Raw genomic sequence first — 25,170 nt, 5'->3', positions numbered from 1 at the left:
GCAGATTTTCAGTTCATAAACACTTACTTTTCACCCTATTCCTCACACAATGCTATATCTGTTTATTTAAATACTTTTACTATAGTGTATGACCTGTAAGGCGATACATTTCAACATTTGAATTACATAACCAACTACATTTAGAAGCTTGTTCGATTGCGATCAAATTGCGTGGTAGCTCATTTGATAGAGCGTTGCTCTTGCAATGCGAAGGACAAGGGAATGAGTTTTTAGTGCCACACAGAGAACATTTAACATCTGAACAGAAGCAATAAGAGTGCTGAGCTGTGTAATATCATTTTCCAAAAATGTCACCACAGTTACGTAATTTTCATGTGTTTAGGCAGAACAATTTTGATACTGTGTTGGATTGTCTTTTGATGTCCAATGCAAAATCTGGGTACTGAAGAAAAACCAGCTGAGATCCACTGGTCTAAACTGATCAATTCCAATGTCAAACCTTGTACAACATATTTTAAAGTTTTGCTAGTTAAACAGAATCACACGCAGTCTTTAGTGAGAAATGGTGGCTTAAACAGCAGTGGTACGGATGAGGTGCATTTCCAAGAAGCATTCCTCACACACTAACACTGGAACCCAGCGGGAATGACTGCAGATGAAAGAATTAATCATTAATGTTCGGGCAGTAATGATCCCCAAAGTTAGCATTATTGGTAAATTATAATGGATGATGCTTTGTAAATGTCTTCCTGCACTGGCCCTTAGTCTCCAGATTCAAATGAAAGCTGAGTGCCTCAGAGTCAGCGAGAAGCAGTCCCTGCACACGTGCAGGATTGATTTTCTTATTTTCATGTCAAGCTTGCTCTGAAGAATGAGTTTTAAATCTGGATGAGTTATTAAGGCCTTGTGTTTAGCCTGCATTAAAGATGGAGAGCAGGGGTGCAGGGGGCGGCAGAGCAGAAACAAAACAGAAAAGAAAACGGCATGTGGTCGGTAGACGGCCTGGCTGGGGGACTGAATGGCACCTGTCAAAGGATGATAAACGACCTCCTTTGCCCTTCAATTCCCGCATCTGTCAGTCAGGGTAGGGTCATTAATCTTCATCGCTTGCTTGTCAGGTCAGGCAGGCGAGTAGAAGAAGAGCAGGAGAACAGGATAGGGCGGTGTCAGGCCTAGGTCAGGATGAGTCGCGAAGACCCCAAACAATACTGCTGCATTTGTATTGTCAGCCCAAGGCCTCGTTTGCATAATTTATTATGATTCGCAGAGCAGCCCCCGCCCTCGCGATGGGTCTGTGAGGTGAGAAGAAGGTTTGAGGATATGCAGACAGATGGAGAGTGGGCCATGGCTGCCAGCTGCACGGAACCCCGACCAATCAGAGATGAGTCACAGCCACCTTGACCAATCACTGATCTGGCACTTAAATTACAGTGTAATAAAAGAACATTCATCATTCAATTAGGCATCTGTCATAGATCCACAAAAGGGGGGAAAGTTTCAAGCCAAGACATGGTGAAGGAAAGCAGGGACAGGGACAAAATCTACTTACAGCTCAAGACCAGAGGAGAGAGAAGACAATCCTAAGGGAGTTAATTGCAATGCCAAGGCAATGACAGTGTTATGACTGATGTGCAGCTGTTATATAATGAAGATGATGTCACATATGTGAGATGAAAGTGACAGTGCCACAAAGAAGGTTCATTAATGATAAACACTAAGAAAACCCTTCTGTCTTCAAATCGAGCATAAATGGAGATTAACTATTGTTGCAAATATAAATCACTTCATTTCCCAGATACATGAAAATTACTAGATTGTCATCTCTGAGCAACAATAATCTTTCTCCCTTTATAGGTGAAGTATTTGATTTCAGACTGATCACATTATGAATTTGGCGACAGGAGTTTGATAGTTCAGTCTGTGCTTCCTGAAATTCGAACCACTGCCACCAGTGGCCAAAGCTAAAAGTGTTGTTGAGGTAAAATGTCCACAGAGTGGTGCCAAAAGTGAGTTATTTATATATAAGACGTATGTGGTGATGTGGCTGTTGCCGAGCAACATCTGTGGAGAGCGAGGCTGGGAGAGGAAGAACGGTAAGGTTTGACACCTGTGGTAAATTATCTCTAACAACTGTTCTGTGATTTAGTGAGAGCTGGAAAGGGTAAAAAGGATGTCCAGGCTACCGGAGGGGGGGAGAAAGGAGACGACACATGATGCTGACTACGTGTGATTCTGCTTGGGCTGAAAAGCCATTCATTTGTGTGTTACACTGCAAAGAGTGTTGTAAATAAAAAGACTCACTGTGACGAGGAGGAGGGCGTGGCCTGGCCTGGCCGTGAGGGTATATGGCCGGCGCTGAATCAGATGATCAGCAGGAGAGCGAGATAAAGGGGGGCTGGAGACACCAGATCGAGAGAGAGAGGCGGATATGGCCGTGCTGCATGTGTGTCTGTGTGTCCTTATGTTTTATGTTGTTTTAAGTTAATTTATATCATTAAACTTTACGTTGAGTGTTCAGCCGATTCCTGCCTCCTCCTTGCCTGACCTTTATCTGTTACACTCACGTTGGATTGTTCACCCGGCTTCCGCTCCCTCCTTCAGAGAGTTAAAGACACTTGTCACAACGTAATTTAGTCAACAGGAATGCAGATTTTATTAACCCTTACTTACCCAAACCCCAACCCTAAAGTGGTGTTAAATTGTAATTTTAGAGCAAATAAATCAACCTCCGAAACACACTCACCATTATTTATGTAAACGCAACTTCTTCCTGGTTTCCACAGGACCAGAAACCATGTCTCTGAATACTTCAAGAGATAGGGTGTGGCATTTGTCCAAAATTCTGCAGTATAGGGTTGATTTAAGGGTACATGAACAATCAGAAGAACCATGTTCATTTCCTGTGTGATTTCCACACCACTAGCAACCAAACAGAATTGCGAACTGTTTGTTTGAATGACCAGACTAAGTCAAACATACAACATTAGTTCAACCAATGGCATGAGTACAACAAAATCGTAGATAAGGGGAGTGTTTAAAACTTGTTTGAAAACAGTTGTTTCCCACTGATAATCTTCACCTCCACCGGAGCTCACATGCAGTATGTAATTCACGCTTGTGTTCAAAACATCAACATGATAACACTAGCGTGTTAGGCCACACCCACACTAATACCTTTTCGTATAAAAAGCAATCATTTGCTATGTTTTACCACTCTCATCCACACTAGAACTGCGTTTTTCTCCACTGAAAATGGTCTTCATTATCACCTACTTTGTAAATCAATGACGTTAAAATAACGAAAACTGAGTTTTCAAATGAAAACAGATTAGTATGAATATGGCCTTGGTTCCACATTTTTCTGGACAAGCAGCTCCATGCAACAACTCAGGGCCGTCATTAGGTGATTAGCGAGATACTACATTTTGCAAAGTAGTAAGTGAAATCACACTGCTTTGGTCTATGTACTGTACTCTAAGGGTTAGGTTTAGAGTTTGTGTTAACATATTCATTTTTTAAAAACCAGACTCGCTGATTGCTCATATCTTGTGCAGTAGTTCCAAACTGTATCAAACTGTAACTCCAGCTTTGGCCACTGGGGAGTTCAGAAAGCATTATGGGTGGCCCATATGACCAAAATTCTATATCACAGTATGAGTAATTTTATATCACAGTAAGGGTAGATCACAATATACTCATTTTCTTCTGGAAAAATCAACAAAAAAGGGTTTATACCATATACTAAATAACCATGTCTTAGGGGCGGACAATCTAAGCAAAAATTTATATTGCAATATTTTTAACACTTTTGGTCAACAACAATATATATGACGATATATCCTACATGATATAGCCTACACATGTTGATGGAAAAAGCTGAAAAAATGATTAAACTTATTTATTTAAAACAATGTTCAGTGTAGCCTAATGGTAGACATATCATGTCCATTGCAATAAAAAAGAAACTATCAATAAAAAAAAAACAAATTATTAAGAGTAAAATTTTATCTGCGTTGTTTTCAATCCAGTCAAAACAAATTTGGCTTTACTCTTGTTGAATATAAGCATTTGTATTGATTCTAAAGCAAACCCCTCCATCACATATTTGTTCAAGATTTAGCCTTCAGATATGGTATGCAAGAAAAGCTGGTGGTACTAATGTTATTTTTGCATCTTTGATGGAATAAAGCCCAGCCCTAAAAAGCTCAGACCAATGTAAAAGACGATCTCCTCTCACTGATTTTCCAGATCAGTCTGTCAAAAATGGTGCCTTTCAGCAGTGTATACTAGGGCATACGCAGGCATACCTTTCTTAGGATTTTGCGTATGTCCACCTAAAATAAGTGATGATACGTTTGGCTGCCAGAACAGCGAGTAGGCTTTTGACCTGGAACTTTTATAATCTACTAATGTGATGCCGCAGCACCTTTGAATTATGTTTTTTTTACAAGTGTACAGACCTTCTCTCTAAATGCGCATGAAGCTGCGGAGGTGGGAGCGCAACTGATGGCATGTGCAAGACAGACAGTCCAAAGCTGATCCACCAATCAGAATGTTTATTTCAGACGTGATTGGATATTTGCTAACCAATCATATTTTCTTTTAGTTTCACTAAGAGACAGGACATTTCCAGCATCTAATGCTGATGCACAAACATCCCTAGAGTAACCATAATTTGCGCTGTAAATTTATTTCCCTGCTAAACGTAAATATATATTTATACATTTAAATATAACTTATGCAATTAAACTTTGTGAAAATACAGCATGTTTTTGCACCCGTGCTAGTTTCTGATGCTCTTCGCAGATGTTGGACAACTGTGTCCCGTAATTATATCAAAATGTTTTTATTTATTTATTTATTTTTTTTTTTTTTGCCCTTTACTGCTCTCGGTGGTGCCTTTTTCTTGTGATATCAAATAATTTCAATTTATATTTCTAAGTAGGACAGCAATTCACTATACACAGAAAAGCATATTATAGTACACATACTGTATAAAACAAATAACCATAAATTCTTATTTAGGCTACATATGGTAATACTAGATAATGTGTTAACGTGAACATTACCACACTCATATGAGCTATTCAGTGCTTAGTTTATTGCCTATTATGTGTTTAGTTTATTAATTAGAGTAATTATAAAGTATTAACAATTTTCATAGTAGCCTAATAAAAGGAACATTAATGACACCTATTAATTTAAATACATATTTATCATCAAGTTACCATTCCATGGTTCTTAGTGGTGTACTTTACACCATGCCAGCAAGAAACACACTTGATATACATTTTGTAAGATCATGTGATACTATGATTACAACAGCCAATATTTATTTTATTTTTTTATGGAAAAAAATATATTTTACACATTTTACATATGTACTGTATATAATGTAAATATATATACATTTTAGAGACCAGGTACATGTTTTGGGTCATCATACATTCACAGTATGCCCACCTTTTCAGACACTACTACACCACTGGTGCCTTTGGAACATTACGCCAGGTTTGATGTCATTTGATGGCAAAAAAAGCAGTGAATAGCAACTTAAATGTCATTACAGTACATTATCGTATGGCTTCAGAAAACCTGCATAGCATCAACATCATAACTCTCTCTGCATTCCCATTTCTTCCAATAAACATCCGATAAATGTGAATCTGTCATTTTGTGTTTCCAGTTTTGGTTTTTCTGCTGTCCTTCTAACAATAGGCTAGGCCCAAGATGAAAGAACAACTAAAGCTAGATGGAAATTCAGACAGGCACCCATCTGTTGATGAGACGAAACGTGCTGAAGAGATGAATGAATAAGCCAAATTGAAGAACAGATGAATAAAACAAACTGATGAGGGTAAAGAAAGGGTAAATAATTGATGAGTTCAGGGTTTAGAAGAGACTGCTCATTAATATCATCCTGTAGCTTCATAAAGGAGCGAAACAATGAGCTTTACAACAATGGTCCTTGGTACCTTGCTTAGAAGTCAAATGCTGCTCTTATTTTTCTTTCCCCCCTCTGATGCCAGGTGCTTCAAAATCCCAAAGGCCTGTTCCCCAACCTCCTGTAACCTCCCAGATTTCCCCCGTCACACATTTACCTCCCCAGCCTGGAGAATGAGACCTTGTAAATAATATATCAAGATAAATGATAATTGCTGCGTTTTTCGATCCCATCATTTAATGAGCCCCATTAATTAAAAATGAATGCAGCTGACAGTGTTTGTCAGAACACATCTGATGTAAACATATCATGGCAGTGACACAAAAAGTTCTACTACAGGCATAAATCGTTCTTCCGCCTGCTGCAACACTTCTCCATATTCCTCTGCTGTGTTCTATCAGTTACTCTCAACATAACAAAAAAAGGATGTAAAATTGCTATTATCATTCATTTGGTGCAGAACCAAATTACGTAGTAAATTGGTGTATTGGTTCCGAATTGTTATGCCCCCAAATTTGGCCACAATATGCTGAATTTATGACAGGCACTACTATGTGGTGAATGTTCATGCCCTAAAATCATTTGATGTCAAATGCCTTGTGACTTCCGCTAGTGAACTACTACATTTGCAAAGAAAAAACTGAAAGAACAGAGTTTTAGTTTCAGAAGAGTTAGGGTTAGGAGCATGCATGCGCATGCGTTCAACTGTAGTTTCAGATTTAGCCACTGGGGAGAAGTTTGGAAATTTGGAAAGTGCGTCCTAACAACATCTTCTGTCGCAGAGATAACCAGGAATTCTTTCCTGGATATCATATCTAAAAAAATATAAAGCATCTAAGTCCTGACCAATGCCTCAATGAGAGCGTTTACATGCACACCAGCATGCTGATAATTAACAAAAATCCACTTTTACATTTACATGAGATTTGAAATCATTGGATAATGCTATACTTTTTGATGTCACAATGTAAACAGGCATGCACAAATAATTTGCACACCAATAAAGGTGTTTACATGCAGCACGAAATGGGGATAATTGGCAAAAATCTATGTGTGCCAAACAATTTTTGCTCTAAACCATTTAAGGCTTTTACATGGCCTTTCACGTTGTCGGTTTATTAAGCATAATCATTGTAATATTGTGCATTTAAACGCGCTCACTGACTATGTGTGTTCCACCATTTTGCGCTGGTTCAAATAAACTACATAAGAAAGTTAGTAAAGCGGAGTGGATACAATATCCCGTCGTTATTGAATCAGCCTGCTCTTCCATTACGATTCCTTGAAAGCAGTGTCAAAGCAACCCAAAATGCTGCTGAAGGCTGCGACTGCAAGCTGCAGTGAACATCGGTGGTTGTCATGTCACTGTGTCCCCGTCAGACTTCAAACAGCCCCTCGGACATGCATCGCATGCAGGACCCCCAGGAGACTGCTGATTGAATTCTGGCAAACAAGACTAAACATCTGCTTCAAACAAAAGACATCTGCATATTTCAGATTTGTTTTTCATAAATTAAAGGCGCAACCTGCCAAAACCTGGGCGCGGTACTGTGTTCTCGCGTATAATTAGATAAAGTTTACAAGCTTTGAAAGTTGGAAATTTGCATGAAGCATCAGGGCTCACCTGGGAACACGAGTCCCACAATGGGAGCTGTTTTCCGCCTCTCCTCTCTTTGCCATGTCAAAGAATATGGGAAACGCATCTGAATCTGTTTTACCTGCACAACACACACAAAGACTATTTTGTTTTTGGCAAAAGTAGTTCTGCTTTATTGAATACAAATGCTGCTATGCTGTCTTACCATGGTGAAGCAGTCATGCAGAAACTTTCAACGAATAGCATCCCATTACTTCTAAAACATTAGAGGCACGAATTTCATATGTTGAAGCAAGAAGTATGAAATGTGTTAGATAAATTATTATTCAACATAAAATTAACAATGCATGAAAAGTAGACAAGTACATTTAAAATAATCTCATTACATTTGTTAACTTGCATTTGTCAAGCTCAACCATTCAACCCTGTTGCCAATAAAAGAAAATAATTCTGATATATATATATATATATATATCAGTTTTTGGGAAATAAGTGTATAATTTACTAGAAACCAACATTTGATCCCAAACTAGCAATAGTGATAACTTCTCAAGTGATAGCTAAATTTAAGGTAAAATCTGCAAGCCCTCCTGGCATTGCTTTTTCATTTTAATTATTATTTATTTATTTGTTTATTTAACAGTTTATTTAAAGGTGCACTCAGTAATTTTTTGTTTTGTGTCATCTTGGACTTACACTGACACCTAGCAGCTTGGATGCAGCATCATTTAAAATCAATAGTTTTCATTTTCAGATGCCATTGTAGAAATTTAATATTCACAGTCAGCCATGATTACTTTAATCAATGAGTGAAAGTGTCAAATAACAGGACGGTTACTGAGATTAAGCGAGTAGTATTCGGCTGGTCATGTGATTCTAACATGGCAGCCCCCATGTGTGGACCCTCTCCATGTAGAATAAAACAGCTTTTATAAGGTTACTGATATGACTGGAGTCTTCATTTTAATGTGAGTGCTCATGATTTCCTACATATATTGCAGACGTCATGGTTACTGGTGTAACCTCCGTTCCCTGATGGAGGGAACGAGACGTTGGTGTCGATGTAGTGACACTAGGGGTCACTCTTGGGAGCCCGAGACACCTCTGGTCTTTGATAAAAGGCCAATGAAAATTGGCGAGTGGTATTTGCATGCCACTCCCCCGAACATACGGGTATAAAAGGAGCTGGTATGCAACCACTCATTCAGGTTTTACGCTGAGGAGCCGATATAAGGTCCGGCCATTTCAGCGGGTAGTTCAGCGTTGTGGCAGGAGGGACCAACGTCTCGTTCCCTCCATCAGGGAACGGAGGTTACACCAGTAACCATGACGTTCCCTATCTGTCACTCACTCGACGTTGGTGTCGATGTAGTGACACTAGGGGTCCCTATACAAAACGCCACAAGGCTGAACTGTGTTACGTGAACTGGCGGTGTGTGGTGGGCAGACTTGCTGTGTGCCTCATAGCCAGCACACCAGGTCGACACGTAACCTCCCCCAACACAGTTATGAGTGTCGAACGGCCCTTTTTGGGGACAAGTCGACTACCCAGAGATAGAGACAGGCTTAACCCAGTCATGGCCTCTTTCCCCTTCTCTTTTCCACTCCCTAAAAAAGAAGGGGGATTATCCGACTGGGCCGCCAGGTCTAGTCGGGGGGTGTCCCTCCCAAGGGGAGGACACCGCGGAGACCACACCTCGCCCCAAGAGAGGGGGGATATTTAAGTGGAAGAATACATCACATGGTCTTTCCAACCATGTGGAGAGCCTTCAAGGTAGATCCTACCCAATGGGGGAGGAGTTACTACAACATGGAGACTGAGGGGCTCTGCCCAAGGAAGACGCAGTTTGCCAGTAGGGAAACGAACTAGCGGAAGATATAGATCGCATGGGGTTAGCCTTACAGGGAACCGCCACATGCGGAGCACCTACCCCAGAACCGGGCTCTTAGTTAGCGCGTGTACTGGGCCGGCAGCGAGTCTCTCCGAAAACTCGACTGCCACAGGGCTCGGAGGAAGTCAACCAGGGAACAACCTTTGTGAACACTACTGGGAATTAACAGCGCACGTCTTCAGCTCAAAAGGAGGTGGAAGGCGCTATGTGCAAGCGATACACCCGGCCGGCTATCCCGGGCTTATCCGCTTGTGTTGCGTGCCACTACCTGGGACGAAACCGGTTCCACCCGGAGGTTGTAAAACCTTGCAAAGGTGTTGGGTGTTGCCCAGCCCGCTGCTCTGCAATGTCTGTTAGAGAGGCACCTCTGGCCAGGGCCCAAGAAGCCGCTACACCACGAGTAGAATGGGCTCGTAGCCCTACCGGGGGCGGCATGTTTTGGGCGAGACATGCCATAGTTATGGCGTCAATGAGCCAGTGGGCGATCCTCTGCTTGGAGACAGCACTTCCTTTCCGCTGTGCACCGAAGCAGACAAAGAGCTGCTCAGAGAGTCTAAAGCTCTGCGTGCGATCCAAATAGATGCGCAAAGCGCGCACCGGACACAGCAACGCCAGGGCTGGGTCTGCCTCCTCCTGGGGCAGCGCTTGCAGGTTCACCACCTGGTCTCTAAAAGGAGTGGTGGGAACCTTGGGCACATAGCCCGGTCGGGGGTCTCAGGATCACGTGAGAATAGCCCGGACCGAACTCCAGGCACATTTCGCTGACAGAGAACGCTTGCAGGTCACCTACCCTCTTGATGGAAGTGAGCGCAGTCAGGAGGGCAGTCTTCAAGGAGAGTGCCTTAAGCCCGGCTGACTGCAAAACTCAAAGGGGGCTCTCTGTAGACCCTGAAAAACTACAGAGGTCCTATGAGGGAACAAGGCGTGGCCTGGAGGGATTCAGTCTCCTGGCGCCTCTTAGGAACCTGATGATCAGATCATGCTTCCCTAAGGACTCACCGTCGACTGCGTCATGGCGCGCTGCTATGGCAGCAACGTACACCTTCAAGGTGGAAGGGGACAGCCTCCCTTCCAACCTCTCTTGCAGGAAGGAAAGCACTGATCTGACTGCGCACCTCTGGGGGTCTTCCTGATGGGAAGAACACCACTTAGCGAACAGACACCACTTAAAGGCATACAGGCGCCTCGTAGAGGGAGCCCTAGCCTGAGTGAATGTGTCTACCACCGCAGGTGGGAGACGGCTTAGGTCTTCCGCGTCCCGTCCAGGGGCCAGACATGGAGATTCCAGAGGTCTGGGCGCGGGTGCCGAATGGTGCCCCTTCCCTGAGAAAGAAGGGCCTTTCTCAGGGGAATTTGCCCGGGGGAGCTGTCACGAGGAGCGTGAGGTCCGAGCACCACGTCTGGGTGGGCCAGTAGGGTGCTTACCAGGACGACCTTCTCCTCATCCTCCCTGACCTTGCACAGGGTCTGTGCGAGCAGGCTCACTGGGGAAAACGCATATTTGCGAATGCCAGGGGACCAGCTGTGCCAGCGCGTCTATGCCGAGGAAGGCCTCGGTGAGGGCGTACCAGAGCGGGCAGTGGGAGGATTCTTGGGAGGCGAACAGGTGCACCTGTGCCTGACTGAATCGACTCCAAATCAGCTGGACCACCTGAAGGTGGAGTCTCCACTCTCCCCTGCGGGGAACCTGCCGTGACAGCGCGTCCGCTGTAACGTTGAGGTTGCCCGGGATATGAGTGGCTCGCAGCGACTTGAGGTGCTGCTGACTCCGGAGGAGGAGACGGCGGGCGAGTTGTGACATACACCCTAGTCGGCTGAGGTGTGAGAGCACCAGGTCCCTGTGTGCGCATAACCCGTCTCGAGAGTGAGCTAGGATTAGCCAGTCGTCGAGATAGTTGAGAATGCGAATGCCCACCTCCCTTAACGGGGCAAGGGCAGCCTCTGCGATCTTCGTAAAGACGCGAGGAGACAGGGACAGGCCGAAAGGGAGGACTTGTACCGATACGCCTGACCCTCAAACGCAAACCGCAGGAAGGGTCTGTGTCGAGGAAGGATCGAGACGTGAAAGTACGCATCCTTCGGGTCTACCGCCGCGAACCAATCTTGATGCCGGACGCTAGAATGCGTCTTTGCGTCAGCATCTTGAACGGGAGTCTGTGTAAGGCCCGGTTCAGTACTCGCAGGTCCAAGATTGGCCGCAACCCACCGCCTTTTTTCGGTACAATGAAGTAGGGGCTGTAAAACCCCCTCTTCATCTCGGCTGGAGGGACAGGTTCTAACGCGTCCTTCCGTAGGAGGGTAGCGATCTCCGCGCAAGGTAGCAGCTTTTCCATCTTTCACCAAGGTGAAGTGGACACCGCTGGACCTGGGCGGATGCCCAGCGAAGTGAATCGTGCAGCCGAGTCGGACGGTCCGGACCAGCCCTCGCGACGGACTGGAAAGCGCAAGCCATGCACCCGAGTTCCGCGCAAGGGGGACCAAAGGGACAACGTCATCAGATGTACCGGCAGGTGGGGCCTCGCGGCGGGGCGGAGCCTGAGGTGCCACACCCCATCGTGGCCGTGCTGAGTCAGAGGACATCGAAGCACTTACCTGGCTCCTTGTGACCACCCCCGGAACAGCCTGGGACGGGGGAGGAAGAGGCCTGTCCTCATGACCCGTGGAGACTGTCACATCGGGGGCAGATTTGTGCCACAGCTGGGCGCTCAGGGCGGGAGACCGCCGCTGGAGCGCCAACCTGCCAAATGGAGTGGTGGACGGTGGTCGTGATGCCAGCCGTACACACCGAATATGTGACCCAGGGAACAAGGAAACCACTCTTGCGGAGCTCTTGAGTACTGCAGCCACTTGGGCATGCAGCGCAATTAAATGCAAAAGGTAACAAAAAGAAGATCTGCTTACCAGCTCCAGAGCAGCGGGTTTCGTTGTCCCTGGGTCGCCCGTCTCAGGGGCGCTTCGAAGACCTCCGTGGGTTCTTCGGTGCCGGCTGTGAGACGGGTGGCGTCGGCTTCCTGCGGTGGGCTCCACGCCGGGGCCGGGCCGGAGGGGCGGGCTGCGGCGGAGCCGGTGCAGTCACCGCAGGGGGACGCCCTCGGCGATGAGTAGATGGGGGGATCTTGAGCCACGCCGGGGCAGGACAAGCCGGCTAGCACCCATCTACTGCTCTACCATCGAGAACTGCTGGGCAAAGTCCTCGACAGTGTCGCCGAATAGGCCCGCCTGGAAAATGGGGGCAGCAAGGGATCGTGTCCTGTTGGCCTCACCCATCTTGACCAGGTTGAGCCAAAGGTGGCGCTCCTGGACCACTAGTGTGGCCATCGTCCGCCCGGGAGACCGTGCCGTGACCTCCGTCGCTCGGAGAGCGAGGTCGGTCGTCGAGCGCAGTTCCTGCATCAATCCCGGGGCGGAACTACCCTCGTGCAGTTCCTTTAGCGCCTTGGCAGACTTGCAGGAGAGCCATGGCGTGCAGGGCGGAGGCGGCTTGTCCAGCAGCGCCGTAGGCTTCGACCGTCAGAGACGACGTAAACCTACAGGCCTTGGACGGGGCTTTGGGCACCCACGCCAGGTGGCGGCGCTCTGCGGGCATAGGTGCACCGCGAGCGCCTTTATCCACCGGGGGATTGCCGAATAACCCTTGGCCGCCCCACCATCGAGGGTAGTGAGAGCGGGGAAGCTGAAAAGATCGGGACCGGGCAGTAAAAGGTGCCTCCCGCGATCTTGTCAGCTCTTCATGCACTTCCGGGAAGAAAGGAACGGGGCGGGGCGTGGCTTTGAGCGGTGCCGCGAGCCCAGGAACCAATCACAGAGCCGCGAGGGTTCAGGGAAGAGCGGTGAAATCCACTCTAACCGACGCTCGCGGCTGTCCGGGAAAGCATGTCGTCATCTCCGCGTCAGCCTGTGACTGGGCGATCGACCCCGAATGGAGGAGCCCAGCCGAGGCTTCCGACTGGACGAGCCCGCTCTCCGATGCTGCGCTCGAGAGCTCATCACTTTCGCGGGCTCCGAATAAGAGGTCGAACTCGCCGTGAGACGAGCCGGCGGACTCACCCGGAAGCCCGATCGGGGCAGACGAGCGTGCTGGGGGATGGGAGTTCCGCGGGGGGATACCCGGCGGAGGCGGTCCCATTGGGGTCCCCAAATCGCCCCCAGTGCTAGCCGCGCTGGCCTCAAACCCGTGGGTAAAAGGACCGAGGCGGGAGCCTCTGGGGTGGCTCGCTTCCTTACGAAGGCGAGCCGCGACCGCAACGTTGCCATGGACACATTCTCGCAATGAGAATGTGACCATCCACGAACGCTGTCTCCGCGTGAGCAGTGCCCAGACACGAAAGACAGTGATCGTGACCGTTAGAAGGCGAGAGATAACGAGCACAACCAGGAATAACACACAATCGGAAAAGCATCTTTAAAAAGACGCGTCTTTAAAAAGACGTTCCGTGTGTGCGCTCTTTTAGAGAAATATATACTCTTTTAGAGGGGAAAAATGCTCTTTCAGAAAATATACTCTCTAGTTTTTCTGCCGAAGCGCCCAGGGGCGTTCTCTGCAGTGCACCAGTACAGAGGAGGGAGAAGCCGCTGAAATGCGCCGTCAGATCCAGCAGGTGAATGAACAGTAGTATTCAGCTCAATGAGCATGACCGTTCGGCTCCGAAGAGAAAATCTGAATGAGTGGTTGCATACCAGCTCCTTTTATACCCGTATGTTCGGGGGAGTGGCATGCAAATACCACTCGCCAATTTTCATTGGCCTTTTATCAAAGACCAGAGGTGTCTCGGGCTCCCAAGAGTGACCCCTAGTGTCACTACATCGACACCAACGTCGAGTGAGTGACAGATAGGGAACTTACAATTCATGTCTATTAGAAGTTAAACTTTTTTAATGAGGAATTTTTTCTGAGTGCACTTTTAATTTTGATGTTTATTCCTTGAAAACAACAAATGAAATGAATCAGGGTTTAAATTTTAATTTAGAGATGCCCAAATTTAGTATCAGGCTTGTGAAATTTGCACAAAAATCAAAAATGAAAGTACAATAAAACGGCTCAAATCTGATTTCTCAAGTTTATACTGAATCATTAAAGAATGGAAAGCTTCCACCAACCATGACATAAGCCCGGATCAGTCTGATTCTTAAAAAGGACAAAGATCCAAGCAAGTTACCGTCCAATTTCCCTGATCCAGCTAGACGCTAAAATTAACCGTTTAAGTAAAGTTATGACATCTCTTATACATACAGATCAGGTGGAGTTCATTCAGGGCCGCAGCTCTTCTGATAACATAAGGCGTTTCATCAATTTCATGTGGTCAGTGGCGAATGATCAGACTCCGGTCGCTGCCATCTCACTTGACAGCGAAAAAGCATTTGATATGGTAGAATGGGATTATCTTTTTAAGATTTTGGAAATACACGGGTTCGTGAATACTTTTATTGGATGGATTAAGTTACTTTATAGACACCCGGTAGCAGCGGTACAAACAAATGGATTAATTTCAGATTATTTTACTCTGGATAGGGGCACCCGGCAGGGTTTGCCTCTTTCCCCATTATTGTTCTGGCTTGCCCTGGAACCATTAGCAGACGCGATAAGAAAGGAGGATGATTTTCCAGGGGTGATGGCGGGAGGAATGGTGCATAAACTTTTGCTTTACGCAGATTATATTTTATTATTCGATTCCGACCCTACTAGATCTATGCCTTGCCTCAATAGAATTATTAATTCGTTTTTCTAAGCTCAGGATACAGAGTCAATTGGTCTAAACCGAAGCTTTGGCTCTGACAGCGTACTGCCCGGTAATGGCTTTTCAGCCGGGTGCCTTTCAGTGGCCCAAACAGGGCATTAAGTATTTGGGTATTTTATTCCCAGCAAATTTATGTGATTTATTCAGAGCTATCTTTGACCCTTTAATAAAAATGTTTTTGAGTGATGTGGACAGGTGGGCTTCACTACATTTATCTATGACTGGAAAGGTTAATGTTATAAAAATTAATTATATTCCAAAATTCAACTACCTACTACAGTCTCTCCCCATTGAAGTTCCCCTCTTTTATTTTAAACAATTCGATAGTATTGATAAATCTTTTATCTAGAATGGTAAACATCCTCGGATGCATTTTAATATGTTACACAGGCCAATTGACAAAGGTGGGTTAGGTCTCCCCAAGATTTTGTATTACTATTATGCTTTTGGTCTCAGACATTTGGCTCACTGGTCGCTTCCGCCTGAGAGAGCCCCTTCCTGGCTCTTTATTGAACAGGAAGTCCTTGCCCCTATCTTGCCATTGCAAAGTCTTTCTACCAAGCTGCCCGGAGAAGTAAAGACACATCCCATTATCTCGCACATGCATTTAGTGTGGACAAATGTTACCCACATGTTCAATTTACCTGAACATTGCCGCAAGTATTTGATTAAACCCTAAATTGTGCATTAACAAGTCCCCTTTCTGCTGGACAGAATGGATTGAGAAGGGAGTTTCTACACTGGGTGACCTGTATGAAAATGGAGTGTTGAGATCTTTTGAACATATTATACAGCGGTTTGGGATTCCCAGATCTCAATTCTTCTGGTACTTACAGCTGCACCATCTACTTTGCACCATCTTTGGGTGTAGTACGCAGCCCCCTAAAGTGGCAGATGCTCTTGAGATGGTGCTTACTGATTTTGGAAAGGGTCACGAGGCTTCAGTGTACTATTCCTGGCTAATTCTGAGTTTAGGGGACGGAGTTTTCACATCTCTTAAGAAGCTATGGGAGAGAGACTTGAATTTAGTACTGGAAGATGTTGAATGGGGTAAGATTGAAAAAAACGTCAAGTCTGCATCTAGAGATGCAAGGGTGCGCCTCATTCAATTTATGATTCTGCATCGTTTTCATTGGACTCCCTCCAGATTGTATAGGCTTGGCTTTAAAGATACTTCCACTTGCTGGCGATGCCAGTTGGAGGATGGGGACATAGCCCATGTTTTTTGGTCCTGTACTAAGATTCAAGAGTTTTGGTCAAAAGTTCAGAATTTTGTTTGTGAGGTCTTGGGCACTCGATCTTATATTGCCCCAGACTTATATTTTGGGTGATGGGGCAGGTATTAATATAATGAATAAACATGTAAAGAGCTGGGTCCTAACCAGCAAGATGATCAGCAGGCAGGTAATGTTTAAAAACTTTACAGCTGTAAAGTTATTTAAATAATTTTAACAGTCGAGTTACGGTTTGTTGTAGGGGTGTGAATATTTGGGTTGAAAGTAATCGATTTGATTTACGATTCACAGGTTTTTCGATTCGATTCAAAAACGATTTTTGCAAATTCAAAATGATTCAGTTTGATTCGATTCACAATTAAATTTGATTTGATTAACAATTCTATTCTGCATTTTTTTAAATGCATTTATAGTATTTTTTAAATACTTCCCCTACTGTGTCTTAAGAAAAAGAAAGACAAACTACATTCTACTATGCCACCAAAAGTAACTTGAAAGAAAACACATTTAATAAAAGTACTGAATATACAGTCTACTTGTAATACATAATAGTACAACAGTACAATGTGCCAATCAAATATTTCAGAGCTGACCATAGCTAGAACAGTATTCCATATTTCACTATAAAAAGTCTTTTGAAAATGCCCCCTGTATTTGATTTTCATGGGCATTTTTACCTTTATCAGGGCATATTTTTTTCTAACAATTTAAAACAAAATGTGTCATCCATTTATGTCAAAATGTCAGTTTAATCAATTCATTAATACAAATTCTTAAGTCTGAGAATGTATTAAATCTTACCCTATAATTACATGAACATATCATAGGTTACAAATAAAAAACAGAAGAGCTTTGAGGGCTTTTTTTTTTTTTTTTTTTGTCCCTACATTTAGAAATTTGGGAGCATTTTATGATATTTAATGCCATTTTTGCCCCAAGCTCCCCTTAATTTCAGAACATGAAGTGGCCACACAGCGAGCTGACAGCTGTATCAAAAGGTTTGAGCCCGTTTGACTCGAAACAAGGGCACTATTGCTAGTTGTCATTTGCTTGTGAGATAGTGGCCATCTGGAAGATGAAAAAAGGTGCTTGAAAGACTCGGAAAGCTACTCAGAAAAAGTTTCAGTGAGAGTTACTAATTTAAGTTAATATTTATATAATTATAAAATATTGTACACTAATTTGTTGAATCGAGATTCATTTGATTTTAAACAGTTTAAATTGATTATTAACCAACACTAATGATTCTCAATTCAGAAATCGTATTTCAAGATTGATGCAGAAGAATTGGCAGGATTGGTAATTGATGCACCGAGAAAACGAGTTAATTTTTACATCCCTAGTTTGTTGACCACATCATCACGGCAGCAAAGCTGTACAATTTAACAAAGTTACACAGAAAAGGTTAGTAAGCAATTTTATTACACTTAAATCATATAAACATGTGTAAAGTTGTTGCTGGCACTGGCAATGACAAAGACGATGATGAAAGTGTAAAGAACCCAAGTGCAAATTTATTCCAACATGTGTTCCAAAAAACCCTAACTACAAACATGAATCAAACATAAACATAAACTTGACAAACTTGGCTTGACATAAACTTGAACTCACAACCAAAGTTACAAACAACAATACCTGACAATGGACAATGGAAAACATGAGGGTTAAATACATGAACATGGGAGAACACATGACAAGGATAATCAGTAAACACAAAGAACTCTAAACAAGATAACAATACAATCAACCAATGAAAACAAGACACATGAACATGGAAGGAAACATGAAATCACATGACAAGGGAACCACATGACATGAAACAGGAACTAGAATTTCAAAATAAAAGACGTGAAAAACATGAATCAACAAAATACACATGACAACATGCATATTGTTTACATCTTGTGGCTGTACATTTATGGATTGGCCCCCATTGACTTCCACTGTAAGTGCCTCACTGTAACCCAGATTTTTGCTTTTTAAAAGAAAAGTAGGTACAAATCAAAATGTATTTTTGTAGTAATCAGTATTATCCCACAAATGCTGTCGATTGAGCTTAACTTGTATTGAACCCAGAATATTCCTTAAAAATATATATACAGTATATTTAATATTTTACCCTAATTGTGGAAAGCTCCACTAATCATACTGTAAATATATGGGTTAAGGTGCTATAATGACATAATGCATAGAATAACTGCAAAACACTTTTATTTAGATAACATAAATTCTATATAATATAATCATTTCTAGAATAATTAAAAACTCTGAAGGCAGTTCCATAAAATAACTATTGTAACTACAAATGTAACTTAAATCAAAAGTAACAAACAACATTGCTGTCCTGTTCCTTGTCTATCAAATGCAAGCACAGTATTATTTGTGCCAAGATGAATCCCTCTCCCGCAGCTCCTGCAAGGATCTAATAGTTTTTTTGTACTCTCTTTATGAGGTCAGATAGCGGTCTGTTGGTCTTGTAAAAACCGCTTCAATTATTCAGTGAAGTCAAGTTCTGGTTTATCTACCACTTGTTCCTGGTCCTGAGAGGAAGGGAGGGAGGTAGGGTAGAAGAGAGGGGCATTCTGGGCTCCTGCCTCTAATTACTACCCTATTTACATCAGCAGGTTCAGATATAAATAACCCAACAGCTGCTCCAAGTGGGTGGAGGAGAGACATCTAAAAGTGAGGAATTGAAGAATTTTTTTCATTTTTTAATGATTTTTTTATCATTTTACATCCATGTCCTAACCAGACATGACACGGCATGTTTCCAGTGACAAGGAATGTAGGTTATTACAATTTTATTTTCAGTTTGTCCTCGCATTTCTTTAGTTTTCACTCCATGATTGTTTGTTTTAGATTTTCTAGTTTTAGTTTAGTTTTAGTTTAGTATATTTAGTTTTTATTTTAGTTTTAGTATTTTAGGGCTTCTGAATCTAATGCATTAACTGATATATTTAAGCATGTTTGATGCCATTTCTCAGGGCTGTTTATTTATTTATTTATTTTTTTTTTTTTTGCTATCTAGTGGCATTTTCATGTTTAATGAAGGTGGGTTGAAAAGGTTTCAAATTTTATTACATACTGTGCATCAAAAACTGAACTGAATTGTTAACATTTTTATTTGTTTTTAGTTTTGGTTTTATTCATTGATCTAGATCAGTGGTTTTAGGTTAATTTCAGTTTTTCCAATTATGTTTGTTATTTTTATTTCTGTTAATGAAAATGTTTAGTCATTTATTTTTAATTTTACTATTGATTAATGATACTAACATAGGTCTGTCCACACTGAAAGTGAAAATGCTGTGCGACGCCGTGCAATCTAAATATATTTGAACATCCACTTTTTCAAGAGCATTGGTTCAAGAAGATTTTTTTTTTTTTAAATATGAATTTGCTCAAAACAGTTCTTCGAAGCCATGGACCATACCAACCGGTTCAGAGATTAATTAAAAAATTTAATTATTGAAATTTCATTTAAACAAAATTTAAAGAGAAAAAAAGTACAAGCCTGTCTACTTTAATTATTTTATAAGGAAATTAACTACTCATCCCGTGAGGGATTACTATGACATAATCAAATAAAAAATGAAAGTAACATATTGGTATGTTGGAATTTTGTCACTTTAAAAAAAAAAAAAAAAAAAAAAAAGCTGAAGTACATATGTGACTTTTTTTAGTGTTAAAGTAATTTCTTCTATCCCAGCTTACTATGCAGAGACAAATAAGCCATTTGTAGATACATTTTCTTGAAAACCGTAAACACTGTTTCTGTGCTGCTATAAAAATTCCTGTGTTTGTTTTGGGTGACCCGCTTAGACTCGCCCCAACAACATTACTCAACCAATGGCATGTGTTGGAGGTGAGAATATCTGACTGTTATAACAACTACAGATGCGGGTGTATTCAGAAAGCGGTTTTGAAAATATTGTTTATTTTTGAAATTCCGTTTGGTGGTGCTAGTGTCACAGAATTTTCATACTTCAGCTTTAAATAAAGTTCAAATGATTCTAAATTGTGACATCTACAGAACAGTAACCCTACTGTTGCACCGTCTGGAGCGATATTTTGGATCGATTATATGTCATTGAGGGTGGAGCAGCCCAGCGCAAGGCCACAAAAATAGAAACCCAGCGAAAAAATGTCTTGTTGTTGACCTTTTGTTGCGGCGGTGGCTAGTTTAGACACAAACTTGCGTCGAAGAGTTTTTAACATATTGAAAAGATCACTTTATCACTCCACATCTGTTTGGACACTGTGTCACTGATTATTAAATTTAATTGCACTGAAGAGAAAAAATAATATTTTGTGGTGAAGTAAAAATTGAATAATTTAAAGCGTGAACTTGAAAATATTAAGTAAATTCTACAGTTCAAACATAAATGATCTAGCTTATAAGAAAATATTATTTATGAGTGTTTGTTATCTGTACAATGCGTCATCTTGTATCAATCCTAAAGTTGAAAACCTTGTCATATTTATTTGCAAATTTGAGTAACTTTCACTGGTAAATAAAAGAAGTCAATTTTACATAACATTTTGAAGCTGATGTTCCCAGTATAATTAATGAGCTTTCATGGTTTCACTTTTTGCAAGTTTATTTACACCTTTTATTGTTGATGTTGTTGTTATGTTTGTTTTGAACTTCATTCTGAAGTTAATTTTCTACTCAAAATTACCCATTCATGATAAAAAAATAAATAAAAAAAAAGTTACCTGTTGATTGTTAGTGTTCAGGTCTGCGTGCGCAGCTCTGTATTTTGTTTCTGTTGACAGCAGTGCCAGGTGATGTTGTCCGATATACTATTTAACATGAATTAAGCTTCCCTGTGGAAGGCTTTTGTATGTTATGTGGTACATGATTACTCATGTGCTTATGAGGAAAGTTCAAAATTTAAATTGTTCTAATAAAATATTCATTTCAATTTAACTAAGTTTACTTAAGTACTACGTACATAAGATTTGTAAGTAAAAGTAACTGTTTTAACTGAAATCTTTAAGTTAAATTTACTCACTTTAAAATGATCCTGTGAAGTTGATTTTACTTCATTTTATGCCATTAAAGACAAACCGTGTGCAAAAACTTGCAAAATAGAAAAATTAAGTACATTTTACTAGTCAATTTTTCAGTGTAGTTTAAGGAGAAAATTACACAGTTTCTTTTACTAGTTCCAGGTGCTAGACTGTAAATTATCATACAGTAATTACATTGAGTCCATGTCCACGCTAATACGTTTTTGTTTGAAAACGTTTCATTTCACTGTTAACTCCTCTCATCCACGCTAGAACTGTGTTTTCTTCTAGTAAACACTCTCCATTACTGCATACTTTGGAAAACAACGACGTTAGAAAACAGAGTTTTCAAACAAAAACGTATTAGTGTGGATGTGGCCTGAGATTACTCTCAGCATTGTACCGTCCCCTCTCGAGTCCTCTAAAACTAATTCCGGCTAATTGCCAATAATGCATTAACAAGAGCTGGCATCACCTAGCCCTCCACTGTGTTTGAAAGCCTACCCTGACATACTAAAAGTCTATGGCAAATAGTGTGCCGATTTGCAATAAAAGCTGAGCTGAGTGTTCTCCCCCGCTCAATGATATGCCTCCAAGGGAAAGCTACAGGCACCATTTAATGCGTGTTTGCAGAAAACTATTTTAAACAGGCTCAAATTGGGAGGTGATTATATGGACGATGTGGGACTTGTTATAATTACTTCAAACCACTGTGTTGGTGATAATCTATGGTAATTGCAAATTCCTGAGTTTAAGCGCTACATGTATTATCTTTATGATGAAAGAACAAGATACGCATCCTTAGAGAGACTTAATGCATGATCCTTTGCGTTGTAGATTTAATTGTTTTATCTTGTTGAAAACATCAGAAAAATCTGTCAATAAACAAGTATTTATAGTCCGTATAAAAATTATTGCAATTTTCACTCTGATTTAATTCAAAATTAGATATGTTCATTTTAATTACATCTGATCGTATTGATTGAAAATTGCATAAACCACTCAACACAGTATATGAACCATAAAGGAACTACAGCATTGTAAAAGTAGAGTTTTTACAGTATGTTTTCTGAAGAAAATGTGAGTGGTGCTTTCCAGTGCAAAATCAAATTACCAAACCCAAAGTATAAGCAATCATAATAGTGATGCTTACCTTACCAAGCACCATGAATAAAAACACACAAAAGTTGGCCAATTCAATTAAATAGTCCAGCATCCAATGTTCTCATTCGAGCATATTGTGAATAAAGCTTTGACCTTTTTTTCTTATACCAATTACTGTGATTGCCCTACATTAAGGAGACACACTTGACATTAATTACAAGAGAAAAAAGGAGATCATTCAATTAAGATAATAAATTGCATTGATCGCCACCCAACAAATGCTGAGTTTGTCAAATCTGTTATTTTATGAGACTGGGATGGCTTTAATTCATGTTCTCTGTCCTTTGCAGGTGAGGTGACAATAGCATCAAGTGGCTGTCAAATCAAGTGTGCTCATTCTCCAACTGAAAGACATGGTGATCATTATTAGTGTGACTTAATTCTCCTGCATTAACAAACAAGGCTCCAACGATAAAGGAAGAATGAATCGTAGTGGATTGTCCATTTTTGCCCGTTCAATTGCTAAGCCCACTTAACTAAATACAAAAGAGGCATGTCCAAAGGAATAGTTTGGAATCAGTGGCTTCAGCAGAGGAAAATATAATTTTTAACAAGTTTAATTTAATATATTCATGACACAAAGCTAGCATATGGCTTCAGAAGATGTTATAAGATGTAATATAGTGCACCAGTAAAAAAAATAAAATAAAAACAAATTCCCCCTTGGAGCTTAACAGATGTCACTATGAACTGTTGATGTTTTGAAAAGAGCAGCGTGAAGATTCTTCAAAAATTCTCCTTTTGTGTTCCAAAGTAAAAACAATGTTATACAGGTTTGGGATAAAATGATGTTGAGTAAATAATGACAGAAATTTCATTTCTTAAGCCCAGACATTTTAAAAAATGTATAAGCAGGTAAATTTTTAAGGAAATTAAGGTAAGAAAATTAAGCGAAATGAGAGAGGGACTAGAGCATTGTCTTCCAGTTTAAGGATTTAGGATAAACGCAGGGCGCATTTCAAAGTCTGGAGTAGACGGTGTGTTTGTGCATGCGCAAGGGAGGGAGGGATCGGGCAGTGCCCAGGGATTCGCCGATGACAGGATGCAGGAATCGGAATACGGTTCCTCCCGTTGTCTGAGAATCCAGTGAGGGTGTTTGCCATATGCTCGTGGTTTCTCAGGGAAAAGGAATCAGAGGATAAAAGCGACAGCAGCTATGAGCCCTCTCAATATGTTCAAAGCCCATATGAAAATGACTGTACACAAGCCTTCTACAGAGGCCAATTTTAGATCAAAGCCAGAACAGAGAAGAAAGTTACAGATCACAAGAGGAGAGAGAAAGAAACAGAGCGAAATCTGATATGAGTTGAGCTGTGCCATTTGGAGGAACGGATGGAATTAGTCTTACAAAATAAAGATGCTGAAAGAAAATTATTCCCTCAGAAAAGTAAAGAAACATGATGTTGAATGTTGTTATGATGTTACTAAGCAGTTTCTAGGGCATTACTAGTTGGTGGCTAGGATGTTCTAGGTGGTCGCTAGGGCATTGCTAGGTGGTTGCTAGGGTTTTCAGTGTTTGATATTGCAAAGGTGCTGTCAGTGGCTTACTGTGGTGTTGTTAAACAGTTGCTGGGACTTTGCTAGGGCTTTGGCAGGCAGTTGCTATGGTATTCTGGGTTGTTGCTAGGGTGTTGTAGGTGGTTACTACAGTTCAGTCATGCCAACTCTCTGAAAGATTTAGCATGTGAATGTGGGTATGACATATTGATTGGATATTGGTCTTAGATCTGCTATGCTGCATCTGCTGCTGCAGAGCAAGTACAGAGACTTGCTACTGCTAGAAAACATATGCTGTACATACTGAGTTAGCATGTAGACATGCTGCTGCTGCTGCACAATGAGACAAAACACAAGACATGCTGCATCAAGCATGTGTAACATGCTGCTGCAGAAACAGACATAAACAATACCCCAACATAGCAGGGAAGCTGTACAAATGCACAACACATAACACAAACCCCCCAAACAAGCATATCTATTACCAAGACTTATGTACTGCTGCTGCTCCGAAAAGCTATGTGTACCGAGTGCATACTAGCTATGTGTGCCTAGGCCACTAAATTTCTGTGTGCCTCGACCTGCTGAGCTGAATAGTTAAACGCTAGTGACCTAGCTCATAATGTGTACATGAGCTTGGAAAGCCTGAAGATTATTTAACTAGTGACTTAAACTAGCTATTTGTGGATTTACGTAATCTAATGACCTAAGATAGCAATGTGTGCCAGCCAGAGTTGGCTAAGGCTTACCTTATTAAGACACAGTTCTATGTGTCATAGCCACGGCAGACCTTACAGTACAAGCTGGTAGAAGGAAACCCCAGCAAACCACCTGAGCAAATTGCATTTTCAGAGAAAAACTCACAGTACGCTGCAGAGAAACCAGCTTTACTGCAAAAAAACAAAAAAAACTATTTAAATAAAACACAAGGAGAGAGACACAAGATAACAAGTCAGAGTCAGATAACAAGTCAGAGAACCAATCAGCTTACGCCATGTGAGCCGATTGGCTTAACATGTCACATGAGCAAGCCGATTGGCTAACGGATAACAAGTCAAAGATCAGCTTGCGCCACATAGATTTGCATGGCTAAACTTTGGTCATTCTGTACTTCAAGGGATACTCCACAGGC

The 25,170-nt window shown here is 41.8% G+C and overlaps 1 long non-coding RNA gene across 1 annotated transcript in view; it reads right to left on the bottom strand.

The window, feature by feature from the left end:
• Window positions 1-24,918, bottom strand: part of LOC127412417 (uncharacterized) — a 61,287-nt gene extending 36,369 nt beyond the window's left edge. The window contains exon 1 of the long non-coding RNA XR_007892419.1: window positions 24,788-24,918. This is a non-coding gene — a long non-coding RNA (uncharacterized LOC127412417). The remainder of the gene's footprint in view (window positions 1-24,787) is intronic.
• Window positions 24,919-25,170: the final 252 nt, after the last annotated feature.

Source organism: Myxocyprinus asiaticus, chromosome 21, assembly GCF_019703515.2.
Source record: "Myxocyprinus asiaticus isolate MX2 ecotype Aquarium Trade chromosome 21, UBuf_Myxa_2, whole genome shotgun sequence".
Lineage (NCBI taxonomy): Eukaryota > Metazoa > Chordata > Actinopteri > Cypriniformes > Catostomidae > Myxocyprinus > Myxocyprinus asiaticus.
The sequence above is the reverse complement of the archived record's forward strand: the minus strand, read 5'-3'. Positions and strand labels throughout refer to the sequence as shown.